This window comes from Labeo rohita, unplaced genomic scaffold, assembly GCF_022985175.1.
Source record: "Labeo rohita strain BAU-BD-2019 unplaced genomic scaffold, IGBB_LRoh.1.0 scaffold_168, whole genome shotgun sequence".
Classification (NCBI taxonomy): domain Eukaryota; kingdom Metazoa; phylum Chordata; class Actinopteri; order Cypriniformes; family Cyprinidae; genus Labeo; species Labeo rohita.
In genome coordinates this window covers 110,562-123,276 of record NW_026127868.1, presented here as the reverse complement: position 1 = coordinate 123,276, position 12,715 = coordinate 110,562, and the positions used below count along the sequence as shown (strand labels likewise).

The 12,715-nt window shown below is 35.6% G+C and overlaps 1 long non-coding RNA gene across 1 annotated transcript; it reads left to right on the top strand.

The window, feature by feature from the left end:
- The first annotated feature begins 3,514 nt into the window (after window positions 1–3,514).
- LOC127158753 (uncharacterized) lies at window positions 3,515–4,170 on the top strand. The gene is made up of 3 exons (XR_007826262.1): window positions 3,515–3,565; window positions 3,674–3,754; window positions 3,843–4,170. It is a non-coding gene; the product is annotated as an uncharacterized LOC127158753 (long non-coding RNA).
- The last annotated feature ends 8,545 nt before the right edge of the window (window positions 4,171–12,715 follow it).

The following is a 12,715-nucleotide window of genomic DNA, read 5'->3' as shown; positions in this document are numbered from 1 at the left end:
ACAAACGAGAGAAGAACGCAAGGAACAGGTGACAATACTCAGACAAATGAGAGCTAAACAAGGGGGCGTGGCAATGGGTAACAAGGAGGCAAGACAAGGGGAGCACATGGCAAACACAAACAAAGACACAGCCATGTGCTCAGACACAACACAAACATAGAAACATGAAACAAAGACAGCACAGACAAGACTGTCAGGGGAGAACCCTGACAGTAACAGTATGGATGTGAGAACTAATGTTTTTCATTAATTATGATCAGAGTTATCAAGCATGTTCATATATTTTTCATAGTAGCCTGCAGGTAAATGGACAGACTCCAACATTGGCCAATCACAGCACATAGCACGTGAATTCTGTTGACATCCAAATACAGTATCATCATTAACTAAACATTAGCTTCTCATGACTTCATCATGTGTGTGGCCCCTCAACTAAAGTGGGGACTTGGTCCACTGAAATACTGAAAACAGTGTGTCAAAAGACTACAGTTGATATACAGTTCTAGCCTGTATGCACGCATGAGGTAATATGGATTTTTGTATGTTCCTTAAATAATAATTCAAGTCGTCTTACCTGCACAAAATAATGCTATTTTAAATAACACTACTTTATGAACAAATTCATGATTCATGTACCGTAAGCATAGATTTATCCAAAGTGGATGATATATATATATTTACCATCAACTTATGACCATGCATCATAAATAGTGACCGACCGATATTGATTTTTTATAACCGATATCGTTACCGATTATTTTCATAATTATGTGTCCGATAACCGATATGCAGAACCGATATTTATTTACTGTTATAAAGTAAATCAGTGACTGAGTAAATTAAGTCCATACTTCACTTTGGTTTTTCCTCCTTTAAGTCATCATAAAAAGTGTTGAAAATGACCATATAACAAACAAATATAACAAAACATCATTGTATTTCTCAACTGGCATGTTATATGTAATGCCAAGCCAGCAGAGGGAGCCATCTCCCGAATACTGACTGCGCGCTCCCTCTGCTGCTTCTACTGTCACTTCCTGTTTGGCAGTATTTAAGGACTCACCATGTGCTCACTCACTGCGAAGTATTGCCAGTTTACCTGCCTTACCGAGCGTTTTCTAATTATCCTGATTTGTTTACAGGTGTATGATTCTGCTTTGTTTCCTGACTGCCGTTTTCTTGGATTTCCCCTATTGGATTGTTTGCCTGTGTGGACTGCTATTACGGTTTGACTATTCTGCCTGGTTTATCACTACGTTTACGGATTACCCCTGGACTGTTGAAAGATTGGACTGCTTTCTGGTTACCGACCCACTGCCTGGCTACACGTGTATGTTTTCTGTTGTTTGCAATAAACTTCCGCAAATGGATTCTAACGCCGCCTCAGCGTCATCGTTACATTATATCAGAATTACTAATATTGTTTTCATCGTTCTGACATGCCTACTGACAGCACCGTTTATCTATGCATTTACAAGTATACTCAAACTGTGATCGCTGCCAAAGATAATAATTTCCATAGGGTTGTACACATTTAGAAGTGTATTAGAAAAATAATGGTTATATAGTACATGCTAATATAATTGATGGTGTTTTAAACAAGTGAATCATGCGGTGGCCGTCAGAGCATCAAGCCGGTGAGTGAACGTAGAGCCCTGCATTTCACCCCGAGCCCGATGGGCCCCGACTTTTTTACGTCCCTAGGGCCGGGCTTCGGGCCAATATTCACATCATAGCTCAGATCCGTGCGGGCTTCGGGTCTGTTTTATGCTTCTTCTTAGTTCTATACTTTTAACAGCCACAATTTTTGGTGATGATAAAATGTTCGCGCTGGTGGAAACAACACAAAACCTCGGAAGGCGTTTAGTGTCTCCATCAGCAGCATCAGCGAGCGCGCCTTCAACGCAGCGGGAAGAGATCAGCCTTCAAGTGCACACAACAGGCTAAAGCTTTCTGCAAAGCAAAAGTAATATAAATAGTAAGGAGATTTTTTTTTAGATTTATTAATAAAGTGTTTTGATTTCAGGAAAAAATTTGCCGATCCGGACTCGCCATCTTCTCTTTGGACGTGCCTTTAAAAAGCATCATTACAGATCACATAATGAAAGAGTTTTTGTTTTGTTTGATTTATTTCGTTAAGTAATAATTTTGAGCTTTCTATAGGTATATTTATCATGTCTGTGAGGTTTGTATTCGCTGAGTTTCGGTTTATTTTTGTGAAGCGCTCCTGTTGAGACAACAGAAAGCGCATAATGATTGTTTTATAAAAGCACCGTTTGCAACGTTTCGTTGATATTGTGAGTACACCCAAATACAAGTAGACCCTTTACAGTTCCGAATGATGTATTACTCTACCTTTATGAGCAAAAATTATGGAATAATTAAATTGTTTCCACTGAAATAAATGTGATTAGAGATCGCGCTGGCGCCTCCGTGTCCTGTAAGCAGCTTTGGTTTCCACTCTCCTCACAAACCATTGGATGTGTGCCCAATAGCGCACATTTATCCAAGTTTAACATTGAAACTAACATTGCTTTATACTTTAACTCTTTTAGGATTATATCTATAGATTTTATTTAGATTTCTTATGATGGTTTAAGCTTATGTGACTTCATAAGACTATAATGAACATACAACAGAGAGAGAATTAAATTCAGGGCTTTCATTTCCAACATGTGCTCATTCATGGCTATATATTATTTATTTCAGGCAAAGTTATGTTTATTGTGACAGGACTTGAATTAATTCACATCACTGTTAAGTTCGTCTCTATTTCTTAGAGCCAAGCTGCATAAACTAGTTACATATCAGGCATTTATGATTCACATCTAATATGAGCATTAATGGGTGTTTTATTAAATAGTTGATTGATTACAGCAAAGCAAGAAAGTAGGCTATGCTTTACCTTTGCACACCCTTGTCCGGTTTCCCCTCAGGCGCGCTGCATGCGCGCAATTCTCAAAACAACCACAAGATGGCGCCGTTTATCGGTGAACCCCATATTACAAAAACCGATAACCGATTATGGTAAAATGCTTAAATATCGGGAAAAATATCGGTAAATCGATATATCGGTCGATCTCTAATTATTAATACACACATCAGTAGTCTCTCACTTCATCGATTTACGCTTGTTTTCTCACAGTTGATCTGACCACAATGACATCAACCTGTTAATTCATGAGTTCAGCATTGAAACCTCAAAGGATTGATAAACATTTATTCATTTAAAAGGTTTTCATACAAGGTTGTAGGTTTTACATGCTGCCAATACATATTCTACATTTCAGTGTTCATGCAAACTTGTCACAAAATGTCACACTTTAAATGAGAAAGAGATCACATTGGACAGAAAGATTCTTTTAAAGTGTCATTAGATTAATTTTGGTAAATGGCAACCATCAGTTTCCTCATGAAGCAGCACAAGTTCATTTATCATTTCTGTGATGTGAAGCTCAAGTATGATGATGATGATGATGATGATGATGATGTTTGGTTTATATGTCCATTATCACAGATCCAGCACAAACTGAAGACAGTTGGACTGTTGGATCAATATTCAGAGGTACGACACGTCTTTGCACTGTTTGTTGTTTTATACCTTTGATTTCTTTCTATTTTCACAGATTGAGTCTTTTTTTTCTCTTGATTGTGTGTCTCATCTTTCCTGCAGTGATTGTGATTATTGTTGAGTTTGCAGTGTTTGCTGCTCCTACTGTGATTCTTCTTCAGATCATCTGTGCAAGAAGAGCTGGTGAGTTTTTGAGATGATTCACATTGATCTGGAACAAAGTCTTTAGTCATGAGAGCTCAGTAAATGATTTTGTTGAATTATTTTGCAGGGAGGAAGAACTTACAGCACTGAGAGGAAATAGTGAATAAAATACTCTCTACTAATAAAAGGCCAAATTACAGCAAAAATGTATCTTCATCTCAGTGATGTTATGAATATTTGCATGCAGCTTTCAAGGATATTTGTTTATACATATAATATTGCCATTTTCTAAACTTGATTCATCTGATCGTTACATTAAACTTTTTAAGACTTTTTACATGTTGTAATAGTTGATTTTAACTGATGGTGTGACATGTCTGTTAATTATCATACAACATATTTACAGATGTATCTTAATGTTTTTATTAATTCACTGATCATTTCAATTCATAGACAAATCCTTACTTATAAAAATATATGAATTCACATACATCATGCCGTTATTATTATTATTTTTTGTAAAATACCATATGCAGAAATATAAATTCACAATTCACAAACATCTTTTTTGGTTTTCAGATATGTGTTTATACAGATATGTATTTAATATTTTCATATTGCATTTATGCATTTACGGTCACATGTTTTATCATTTGACACTGTAAGAGCCATTTTTGTCCTCACTTTACATTGTCATGTATGTGTGTGTCCAGTAGGGGTCACTCTAGGGTAATTGTTGACAGAATATAGGTGGGAACTTTCCCTCAGGTAACAGGTGTTAACATTCAAAAACAAGTTGGAAATGGAAGGAAAAACTTTGGAAGTAGGAAGGAGGACACAATAATATCTAGACTCTGTATTGATCACACAGCTCTTAATCAGTCATTATTTATTATTGGTAAACATGAATCAGGTAATTGTAATAAATGTGGTATTTCAGAGACAGTGGAATAATGAGCAATGAAAGAAAAAAATAATGTGATTAATAGAAGAATTAAGTTTGTTGAATATTGAAAATATAACAATTAAGTCAATACTAAAGAATGTGCAGTGCAATATAAGGTCTATTATGCAATTATTAATTATTTGAAAGCAATAGGTATAATAAATAGAATTTGATCACATCACATAATGAAGCATAAAAAGAATTGTATCTTTATTTAATACTCCTTTAGTTTTTATTTTATTATTATTATTATTATTATTATTATTATTATTATTATTATTATTATTGTGTCAGTAATATCCATCATGCTCCAGTCCAGTAGGTGGCAGAAATGCATTTTCTAGGAATGTTTGCCAACTGCCATTAAAAAGAAAAGAAGAAGAAGGTAACAGGTGTTAAACATCTACAGTTTGAGGGAATTACTCTGAAACAAGTAAATGAAAAACTTAAGGGTCAAGTTGTAGATTCACAGGAAACATGTGGAGGATCTTAATGGTTTTATTAGTATTACAGTGAAATACAACGAGTTTAATCACAAATGGACATGAGTTTAAAAAAGTAATAGAAGATAAAGAATATAAACCTCAGGTTAAATGTGTACAAGAGACCTGATTGAAACCTCATTTAGACTTTGTGATACAAGGATATACAGGTATTAGTAGAGATAGACAGACAGGTAATGCTGGAGTGGTGGCTATATTTATTAAAAATGAAATAACATATAGGGTTATAGAATTGAGTGATGAGTATGAATCAATTACAGTAGAGGTATTTTTAAAGGGACAGAATGTTAAGGTCATTAATTTTTATAATCCTTGCAACAGGTTAAATATTGAAGTATTAGAAAAGGTAATGGGAAATCAGAAAGTGATATGGTGTGGAGATTTTAATGCATATAATACTTTATAATGAAGTGATAATACTGATCATAATGGTAAGATAATAGAAGAAATGATTGATTTGAAGGGTTTGATATGTATGAATGATGGTAGAGCTACTAGAATTGATGTGGTCAGGGGTTGATGCTCTTCTATAGATTTAACACTGGTGTCTGAAGGTTTATCAGGGAAATGTATGTGGATATTTGAGAGGATTCAACAATAGAGAGCGATCACTATGTTATTAGCTGTAAAATAGACATGAATGTTAATGAAAATATAGAGGATAGGATAGATAGATGGACATTTAAAATGGCTAATCGGGAGACATTCAAATACATCAGTGAGGTAAAGTTACAAGAGTTGAATTTTAATGAGGAAATGGAGGATGCTTTGGCTGCACTAGCAAAATCATGCCACTTTTTACAGACAACTTCCCACTCTCTCTGTGGACTGGAACTTGATGCTGCCATTTTCTATGGCTATGCTTTTCCAGAGATATGTTTTGTTGTTGTTGTTGTTGTTGTTGGACACTGTTGTCTTTGTGTCGTGACACTTCATCCATGAATGGTCATTTCAGCTGGAGTAAAGCTGGGGCTCTTCTCTTTCTGTCTTTTTTTGTCTGCCATAGTAGCTGTTGATTATATGTTTTGTGTGTTGTTCTTTTATTGAGTAGGTCATCCAACTACAGAAATTAGTGATTTACACCAATAATGTGATTCAGCTGCTGCACAATCAATCTTGTTTGTGGAGTAAATGAAGACACTATGGCAAATATATTATGATAATATAAATGACCCTGACACTGTAGCAGGTGAAGACATGATATGTTTGGGCCTGAGGTTACATGTTTGCACAGTCATTACAAATTATATAAAATATTCAGGGTTGAATGTAGTTTGCGATTTGGATTATTTTTATAAGATTGATTTAGTCCTGATAATTGCAATGTCAAATATTTCTGAAGTGCTTCTTGTTGAATATCGCTCTTACCAGAATATATTTTATATATATAAATATATATGTGTATATATTTTTTGTTTTGTTTGTTAAAAGCTTTCATGTAGTTTTTGACCAGTTTGAAAGAGTTTATTTTTGGTCATATATTTTCTCTGTCATGGTTTTCTTCTCTGACGTGATGTGTTTTGCAAAGCGAAAGTAAAAGTTTCTTGTAAGTTTGTTTCATTCTAACAGGAAAGAGTTTCGTGTTTTTATTTTAAAATCAACACTTTTATAAAGAACACCGCTTTCTCACATAACGCAGTGAAGCAGCCCGTGCACAGAATTAATAATCGACAATATCGATTGATATCAACAAATTCAGCACCACCGTCATGGACAGCACCCGGTAACGTCACACGTAAGAAGGTTTATCTTAAGTAACATCTTAAGGTATAGTTCGGGGAACACGACTAGAAAAGCTACACCTGTAGTTCAGATTTACCTGTAGAGTCTTCGTATCGCGCTAAGAGACAGTGTTATCGAGAAACACAGCCCTGTTCAGGTAAGAGTTGATCATCATATTCCAGAATATATAAAATAGATAATGATACTCCGCGAGGAAGCGTATCAGTCCAGTATTGTTTAACATCAGGATAAATTATGTTTTTCAAAATGTCAAAATAGATATAGGAAAATCTCTTTATGCTGATGATGGAGTGATATGGAAGAAGGGACGTAATGAATCACATGTAACAAAAGTCACACAAACAGCAGTTAATGAAGTGGAAAAATAAGCCAATAAGTGGAGTTTCTGATTATCAGTTGCTAAAACTGAACTAGTCTGTTTTGCGAAGAGAAAATCATAATCCTGAAGTCAAAGTGAAACTATATGGTCAGGTACTGGAACAAGTCAAAGTTATAAAATATTTAGGGATATGGATGGATTGTAGGTTGACTTTTAAGAGACATATAGAGAAAGTGTTGGAAAAATGAAATAATAGTAAAAAAAAAAAAAAAAAAAAAAAAAGTAACAATATACTAAGATGTTTATCAGTAAAATCAGCAGTGTTAATATGGCAGTGTTGCTCTGTCTTCACTCTTAAGGAGTTAACTCAACAACAAATAGTGAAAGATACCCCCTAGTGTTGGTGAAAATTAGCAGAGTTAATTTCAGTGTCGTTAACTAGCTCCGCCCCTCAATCTACCCCCTGGGAAGATCTGAACAGAACAGGAGTTTTCTGGTCGCCATTTTCTTTTAGCTCCAATGGACAGGTTAGCTTGTTTAAAGGGGTCATCGGATGCCCATTTTCCACAAGTTGATATGATTCTTAAGGGTCTTAATGAAAAATCTTTAATATACTTTGATTAAAAATTCTCAATGGTTTTGTAAAACAAAACCCTTTTTACCTTGTCAAAATCAGCTCTGCAAAAATCATCTCATCCTAAGGGGTTGTTCCTTTAAATGCAAATGAGCTCTGCTCAAATCTCTACTTTCTGTGGAGTGACGGTCTTGTTTACATTAGCCGCATGTAGCCGCTAAACTTCCTAACTATCACGTTATAAGGAAAGGCGATCGCAAAGATTCATAAAAAACCCTTATACTCTCTTCTGCTGTAAGTGAAGCTGGATCACGAATGATTCGCGCAAACATAGACGCATTAATGTAGATCGGGAGGCGCATTCCCTTCACAAACAACCGTAATCTACCGCATCTTCAGTGGCTCAGATGTCGGGAGTAAATGACCACCACTATGTTCATTATTACATCCAGCAACACAACACCTCAATCACTCAATCTGAGATATTCCTATCTAACTTACATCCCTGCTCCGACATCAAAACAAAGAGGGTGGACTGTGACAGCTGATTCAAGGTAAATCGCTCATGTCAGTCAACTATCGTAGGCGTGTCCTCTGTGGGTGTGACGCCACAATGACAGGCATCTGAGAATGGCTCAATTTGAAAAAGGGGATATTACAGATTAATTAAAAACCGCTGCATGGATTTTTATCATTATAGGGTAGATGTGTACATACACTGACAACACACATTAATGTTCAAACAACATGTAAAAGTCAAATTAGCATCCGATGACCCCTTTAAGTAACGTACTAAAACACAGTTTTAATATTTCATCTGAATAAATGTACTAATGTTAGTGCATATGTTGTATTTTGATGTAGTTTTGTCGATTTAATTTTGGAACTTCCGAATAGGTAACGTCGTGGCAAGTTCATACGTTGGAGAGTTGCTTTTCGTCACGTCATGCAATGATAAAAAACAAATTATGACAATAATCTAACTTAATTTGTTTGTTTGTTTGTTTTCATTTGCAATTGGCATTATATCCCATGAATATGTTTTAGTTGTTTTAATGTTGAATTATCTAACGTCACAATGGGGCATCAGCATTTTTATGTGTTGGACAGTTGAAATTGTGATGTTTCAGCTTGGACTGTAAGTTAGATATTTGCATCATATATGTCAATGTTTAATGTGTAATTCATGTAATATCGTTGCTGATGTAGGTTTAGTTGATTTTCAGCATGTATTACGACATTAGATACAGTCAGAATAAATATGCTAATAATATAACATGTATTCTGTTGTAATGTTACATAAACTATATCTTTGCCACTGTTCAGCTCACAGAATAAATGTTTCCAACGATAATTTACAAATTCTGTGAGGACATTTATTTGATCGCCACCATTGCATTTTTTAAGTCACTTTTTTTGTTTCACAGAGAAACTGTACGGCATCACTAGATGAAAAGTGACTGTAAGTATTTACTGAATTATTCGACATTTCTTTTGCTGTATTGTATGAGCAGTTAGATCTAACTGAGGTGACTATGCAAATTATTGCAACAGTATTACTGTGGGCATATTCATTTATATGTTTGGCATGAAATATTTTTCACACTATAATCTGCATTATACTCTTGTCACTTCTTACAGATCATGCTGGTTAAGGTGAAACTTGGAGATGCCCAAAAATTTGTCAAGATAACTGAGCTGAGCCTGGTGGAATTTTTGACTGCTGGTAAAAACAAACTATATATATATATATATATATATATATATATATATATATGTATATACACACACACACATATATATATATATATATATATATATATCATCCGGTGTCTGCCTCTCAGAAAAGCAGAAAAACACCTTGTTGTCTTCAAGAAGGTTTGTTTTTTTTTCTCTTGTTTTATTTATTTTTCTGTTTTATATTTAACATATTGGTGATTGTTCTCTTTCAATTTGCTTGGCTTTCTCAGAGTGGAACAAACATTGAGGAGCATCTTTGAGAAATTACAGCTGTTGCTCAGCCCTACCTCCTGGCCGTGGGACCTCAGAAAAAATTCAATTCACCAGTACTTCATCGTTCTTGATCGGCATGCCATTCCATGCAACTCAACCTCTTCTCTTGGTGCCGTTGACGAGCTGTTTAAGGCACACTTTGTTTTTGGCACCTCTTACAACATTATACTACACGTACACTTTCATTCAGACCACTGTGTACAACATAGATGTTGGCAAAGTGAAGGAGAGTCCTCGTGTTGCTGAGGTCAGAGCACGGCTTCTTAGCTAGGTGCTAAGTTTAAGTAGCTAAGTTTTTCTGCCCTCATGAAGTGTTTTGTTTGTCAGGCTGAGTTATGTGGTTCAAAATTGCTTTTTAGGCACTTCAGATTAGTTCATGGTTTTGTTCCTGGAAAGAATCTTCGCCTTAAATGTGTAGAGGCAGGGTGTTGTTCTGTGTTTGGGACTTTTTCAAGGTTTAGAAAACATTTGAATACAAAACACCCTGAGCAAAGTGACCAGCATTTTGACACCATTGACAACCGTGAGACTGCTGAGGCAGAAGGACAAAGAAGTGCTCAAACATTTGATCAGATTGGCTCTGTTGGAGAAGTGGCCACGACATCTGTATTGTTAAAGTCAAAAAGAGCACTTTGGATGTGTGTGCATCTCCTGCTGCACAACTAAAATTTGCTGGGTTAGGTCAGTCTGCTGTAAGTGGTTTTGTTTCATCTATGGAGGAAATAGTTTTTGAGATTCACAGTCAGGCACAGGATGCAGCTTTGCTCTGTCTGTCTCCACATGACATTGCAACTAAAAGGAAAATAGGAAGTTCGTTTCAGCATTTGGAAAATCCATTTACTTTGTTAAATTCGGAAGCTAAAAGAAAGAGACTTTTTACAGAGAAATGGGAAACTGTTGAACCAACCGAAATAGTGCTTGGCACAAGATTTGATAGCAGGAGAAATAAAACCACTGGAACATTTGATCAAGTTGTTGTAACAGATAAGTTTTCTTCATTTTTACAAAATCCGCATCTTACGGATTTGTTTAAACCCAGGCATGTTCCAAAGGAAGGTGTTTATGTTGACTTAAGTGACGTGGCACATTTTAAAAGTAATCCTTTATTTTGCACAGAAAAAGATGCTTTACAAATTCAGTTATTTTATGATGATTTTGAGACCACTAATCCTTCGGGTTCCAAAATTGGTGCTATCTATTTTACATTATGTGCCCTCTTTCATGCACAGGATATTAGACGGTATGGTTTTAATTCTATAATTGAGCCTCTAGTAAATGATCTAAAAGTTCTTGAGATTGAGGGGGTTAAGAATCCGGTATCTGGACATTGTGTAAGGGGTACAGTTGTTCAATCACAGGGGATAACCTGGGCTTACACAGTTTATTAGGATTTCTGGAGTCATTTGGGGCTCAATATTGCTGTCGTTTCTGTGTTCTTGAGAAAGATCGCTTTCAATTTGTGTTTTCCGAAGATAATCCTGAAGTTGTACTAAGAACAACTGAGATGCATGCTCTGCACTGTAAAAGGTTACAAGATGAGTCTACACTACCTCATGTTTATGGCGTCAAACGGGTGTGTTTGTTAAATTCACTCAAGTATTTCAACACAGCAAACAATTTTGCTGTGGATATAATGCACGACATTTTAGAAGGTGTCGCTCAACTAGAGGTAAAACCTGTTCTGCAGTACATTGAGCATAACTTTCTGAGTGCTGATGATCTTGCTGGTAGAGTACATGCTTTTGATTATGGTTACAATCAGCAGAGGAACCGTCCTCCAATGGTCAAATTGTTTGGTGGAAGCAACGATTTGGGTTTAAATTCCATCCAATCTTGGTGCTTGTTATGCAACATGCCTCTGTTATTTGGTGATTTAGTACAGAGAGATGATAAACACTGGTATCTTTTGCTTTTACTTCTACAGATCATCGTATTTTCACCAGTCCTACAGAAGGCATGACCATTTATCTTAAACATTTAATAACTGAACATCACCAGCTATTCAAAAAATTATTTCCTGAAAAAAATCTGTTGCCAAAGCATCACATAATGATACATTACCCACAGTTTATAAGGAAAATTGGACCAATTTTGCACATGTGGTGTATGCGTTATGAAGCGAAACACAAATTCTTTAAAACACAATTAAAAAGCTTCAAAAACATCACCAAAACGCTAGCCAAAAAGCACCAGAGTTGTATGGCAATGCACTGGGAGTCTTTTAGCCAGTACAGATTGACCCTTGGTCCAGGGAAGATGATGGAACTCAGTGGACTTAAAGGTGGCATGGACATTGCTTCCAAACTAGGGGTGGAAATATCAGAACTTGTCTATTCTGTAAAGTGGATCAAACATCATGGCACAGAGTATCGTCCTGACTTTATTATCTGTACAGAAGTAGCATGTGAGATGCCAGTGTTTTGTAAGATCAAGACTATTGCTGTGAAAGATGAAAATGTACTGCTGTGTGGATCACTGATGGAAAAACTCTGTTTTGATGACCATTACCTTGTATTTACAGTCAGATCTCATCCAGACCGAGTTTTAAAGGTAGTGAATGTTAACGAGCTGTTTTATTTCAAACCATTTGATCTTCAAATGAAGTATGGCACAACAGATTCTGCACTGCATATAGTGCCCTATTGCCATTTTATGCAGATGTGATGTTTTTCAGATGTCATGTATTTGTGTTTAAGCCTGACAGTGTTTTAATAAATGTTTTAAATGGTATGTTGAGGTTGTTTTCTGTTCTGTTCTATTCCATGTATTTAATGTAAAAAAATAAATAAATAAATAAAAACACTGTAAGAGTAGATTTTGCACTGTCACAGAGAAAAGTAGTGACACAACAGAGTGAAATAATGACACTTACGGAGTTATTTGAGCAGAATTTTAACCTATT